The sequence below is a fragment of the Aplysia californica genome, unplaced genomic scaffold (genome assembly GCF_000002075.1).
Source record: "Aplysia californica isolate F4 #8 unplaced genomic scaffold, AplCal3.0 scaffold00310, whole genome shotgun sequence".
Taxonomy (NCBI): Eukaryota; Metazoa; Mollusca; class Gastropoda; order Aplysiida; family Aplysiidae; genus Aplysia; species Aplysia californica.
Genome location: NW_004797580.1, coordinates 213,157 through 218,040, shown reverse-complemented (window position 1 = coordinate 218,040; position 4,884 = coordinate 213,157). Strand labels below are relative to the sequence as shown.

The window sequence follows — 4,884 nt, the reverse complement described above, 5'->3', positions numbered from 1 at the left end:
GCTATACATGTGATCTGCAGCAAACAATACGTAGTTTGATCCCCCAAAGCATTGCATCTGTGTGCGGGAGTGCGTCTCCGAATAGTTCCTTGGTGCTCGCCGGAGACCTCTCTGAATATCTTCTTCCGTCTGAACCAACAGTGGCTGTGGAGGATACAATGTCCTAGCGGAAAGACGGAGACAGTCCATAAGATTAATGTTCCCAGCACGGGTATCTCTCTCTCTCTCTCTCTCTCTCTCTCTCTCTCTCTCTCTCTCTCTCTCTCTCTCTCTCTCTTTCTCTCTCTCTCGCTCTCTATCTCTCTCTCGCTCTCTCTCTCTTCATAGATATTTTAGTCAAACAAATTCGTTTAGCAGAGACAGAGAGACATACAGATAGAGATAGATGGTAATATAATTATATTATAACAACAACAACAAAACCCAATAATATGTCCAGTATTTCTATAAAATATTTCGCTCCTTCATCGAACAGCTGTTTGCACCAAACCAAAGAGTTTACCATACCACAATTACTGCCAAAAATAGATAAGATCCGTTATGTTGGCCTATCTAGTGCGCAATAATTTGGTCGCTTTTAAGCACAAGGGGGCTATCCCGAAAAATTATCTTTTGAAAAAATCGAAGGTAAATGTTTTGGATCCTTATTCAGTATCTTTAAAAGACAAGAAGAGTTTTCTCTATAACCAAACAAATATACACACCAATAAAACCAAACTTCTCGCAAAGGTAGGGCAAAGTCCTCTTTCGGTGTTTTTCAAAATTTCTGGAAACCCCCGAAATCTGGGTTAGCCCGCTTGTCCTTAAAAGCGACCTTTTAATGTTTTGCACCAACTAGCTCTTTCAGAGGGCTGTGTGGTTACTACGTAAAGACCCGTTATACAAACTGTTGTCCACCTCATGATCACCGAGATGGGAGTGCGGAAGTTGTACCTGAGAGTTTTACAGTATTACCATATAGAGATGCCACTTCACCTGGCTGGATGCGCGTATCTGGGTCAACAGCTGATCGTGGCTATAAGCGCGGTAGACAGTACAAACTGTTACTGCAAACTCTCTGGTCGTAGACTGTCCCTAGTCCAGTACACCTCAAACAGTTGCCCATTGTCGGAATAACATTGCTTTGTACTTTTAATTTTGGAAGAGTGCTCCACCACAACGTGGATGGCCCTAATTCTAATCCCAACCGTTGGTCTTTTAAACACGAATTATACAAATGTACAAAACTGTCCATTTTCTGGGCTCAGCTCTATCGAAGATAAGCGTCAGTTTTGATAATTTGGGGAAGTTGTCTGTTCTACCAAATGCACACTGCAAATCCTATTAATAGGACTAGGTTAGGGGGTGCCAATTTTTTTTAAAGAATCAAGCAGAGCTGCTAGATAACCACAATACAACCGATTCGACTCGCGGTCTTGAAAAACAAAGACGTTTGATTTGAAGGCCACGGTCGTATTTATTTGAATTCGGGGGCTGGGTGCGTAAGATCCTTTAGGCTTGTACACTAAGATAAGATGAAATAAGAAAATACTTAAGATAGTACTAAGATAAGATAATACTATAGACCATTCAAAACGACGGAAAGGGAAAAAAGAATATGAAACTTTAATAATTCCCCCCTTTCTTCATCGTTTCATCTCACCCCACCCCCATCCCCATCCCCACCCCACCACATCAAGCTAAGTAGATTATAAGCTATCTATTTTCCGTCGTAGTGAAATATTGGTAGTCAATGATACCATTCCAGCCTTACTTGTGAAAGATACAGAATAGTTCACATCGTTTTGAAATCGCGAACTTTTTACACGAATATAATAGGGAGTCTTTTTGTTTGTTTGTTTTGGGATTTTTTGATTTTTTGATTTTTTTTATTTTTTATTTTTTGTTATGTAAAGAAGAATAAACATATTTAGGGCCTTCCCAATGAAGACTACTTATTGCAAGGAAAGAGGAACAAAAAGGGTAGGGCCTTCCCAATGAAGACTACTTATTGCAAGGAAAGAGGAACAAAAAGGGTAGGGCCTTCCCAATGAAGACTACTTATTGCAAGGAAAGAGGAACAAAAAGGGTAGGGCCTTCCCAATGAAGACTACTTATTGCAAGGACAGAGTAACAGAAAGGGTAGGGCCTTCCCAATGAAGACTACTTATTGCAAGGAAAGAGGAACAGAAAGGGTAGGGCCTTCCCAATGAAGACTACTTATTGCAAGGAAAGAGTAACAGAAAGGGTAGGGCCTTCCGATGGCGCCTTAAAACCATCAGTCAAATAGTAATATTTTGAAAGACAGAAAACCCAAATTACATCTGTGGTTTTTCCCTCTAGCAAAGTTTGCTTTAACGCATGGATTTCCGCATTCTTCTGCGAATGAAAAATATAGTGTGTGCACGGCGCTACTGTTCGCCCGATTCTGTGACTTTCAGTCCCAGTTGGCGTAACTCGGCAACACGGGGGATAACCCATTTATTTCGCAACACAATTTTCCGGTGAGCACGTTTTCGTCCCACCCCCACCTCTTCGTTTCACTACCCGTTCTCGTCCCACTTTTGTTCATTCCCGATTTTACCTGTTTTTGTCCCATATTTGCAATAACATGTAATTCGATACCTATATATATATATTCTATCAAATCTATTATTTTTATTATTATTATTATTCCTATCCCTGTTATTATTATTATTATTATTATTATTATTATTATTATTATTATTATTATTATTATTATTATTATTATTATTAAATTTTATTATTATTATTATTATTATCCAGCTTTAACTTCCCACCCCTCCTTTGGACGTAAACATCTGGAAACCACAGGACAAATAACGGATGTGAAAGTTTCCATCGACATTTTGCAGACATGTTTACAAGTTCTCACCCGTATGTCTTTGACTGGTTAGCAAGACTCAAAGAGTGAAAGGTTGGCGGGTGCTCTGGTGTGGTTTGCTTCTTCTTTCCTTTCAAACATCTATCGTAATAACCTCCCCCTTCTCTTTTTTTATTTTGTTACTCTCTTGTAACACCTCTAATCTTCTGGCGCTCACATGACCTTATGCAGTTGCGAACGCCATAAAACTTCAATCAAAACTTTTTTTAAAGATTCAAAGATAAGCAAATCAAAGCACAGGTAAAAATTATAGCATTAGGCAGACCAGTGCTACAGACACGGAGAAGAAAAACGACAGGACTAAAAAGACAAAAACTAACAAAGAATGGGCTTATTTCGCAAAAATGACTTTATCTTAGGTACTAGCTGGAAATGTCAGCCTATCATCTCATGAGATTTGGTGCTCATAATGGCCTTTACTTATGCAGTAGCGAGCGCCGTAAAACCTCTACTAAAACAAACATCTCATGAGAGAGTGGCAGACTGACTATGAACGATGAACGAAGTTTTACCCTGTATTCATAAAGGATTTTTTACATTTTTTCACAAGGATTTTTATCCAAATTACTCTATCAGAGACATCATTTATTCTGCAAATTTAATTAAAATTTTCATCCTGCTCAAAAAGTTACACATCACCATTGAGTCGGAAGTAGGATTTAGTGTTGATTGGAAATTTGCTTTAGAAGTTGCCAGAATGTTATTGTCTCTGATAAAGTTTCGATAAATATCTTTGTTATAAAACACTCGTTAAAACCCGTTTTTTAATTCAGAGCAAAATTGCACATTGTTTGAATAGATAGCATTTTGTGTAGAGCAATTTCCCGCTCAAGAGCAAGCTCTATGCACTTCACAATCTATACTATTACCCCAGCAAACCTGAGAGCATTCTGAAACAATCTCAACTTCCTGGGAAGCATACAGGGCAAGCGGCCGTTATGGGCGCTGAAACACTAATATACTGACAAGATCTTTCGCTGTCTATGGCTGGGTACCCATTTCCACCTGGGTGAAATGTGAGGAAAATTCGTGTAAAGTGCCTTTACCAAGGACACAACGTCGGGCCCTCGACTCGAACCCCAGAACCCGCAACCTGACAGCTACGAGTCCGGTAGCTTAACCACTCGGCCTAACCTAACTAACATTCAGTCTGCCACTGACTCATGAGAAGATGAAAGTTCCAGCAAATGGCAGATATAGAGTATGATACGTCTCATAATATAATTAAGCATATACATCAGCGCGAGAGAAAGAGAGAGAGAGAGAGAGAGAGAGAGAGAGAGAGAGAGAGAGAGAGAGAGAGAGAGAGAGAGAGAGAGAGAGATCACGAGTGTCACACCCCACCGCCAACACCCCTTTCGCAACTAAAATTCCCCTGCTGGTGCGCCGTGAGGCATGTTTATTCACACTAACCATCGTGGGATGTGCAATGCAAGCCCCAAAGTCAACCAGACCAGGGTATAAAACGAATGTCGGAACTTAAATAGACATCATTTCAGCGTACATGAAGGTTTAGAGGGGTGACAACGAATTCAAGAATAGCCGGTGAGTAGTCTTGGAAATTGTATCGAAGTTTTTAGACACCGTAACGGGTATTTGGATACCATGCTACCTCAGAGTTACAAAGTTCTCTCTGACATTTTTGGCCGTTTGGAGTTACTAAGACCAAAGGGTTAGAAAGCAAAATTATATTTGTAATTAATTTTCTATCCGCTCTATCAAAATCGTAAGATTTTTCGGAGTCGTTGTCAAGATATTCAGAGAATTGCATTCCACAAAGATTGAACTAAATATTGTTTGTCAAATTTCTCAAAAGTAGGCAAAAGTAAAGTTATTCACGCTTCCGATGCGGACATTGGGGATTGCCTTGTTAGTGAGACAACTTCCTGGGCCTTCGGCATATTGTGGTAGGGTGGCCAGTTCCTTTCCACGCCGCCTTTACTTCCCCAACTCGAAGTCAGGTACCCATTACTGTTGGGTGGGCAGGAGGGGGGAAAGGG

General features: G+C 40.1%; 1 long non-coding RNA gene across 2 annotated transcripts in view; it reads left to right on the top strand.

Moving 5' to 3' along the window:
* The first annotated feature begins 4,314 nt into the window (after positions 1–4,314).
* Positions 4,315–4,884, top strand: part of LOC101848667 — a 9,644-nt gene continuing 9,074 nt past the window's right edge. For both annotated transcript variants that reach the window (XR_220644.3, XR_001184985.1), the window contains exon 1: positions 4,315–4,429. This is a non-coding gene — a long non-coding RNA (uncharacterized LOC101848667). The remainder of the gene's footprint in view (positions 4,430–4,884) is intronic.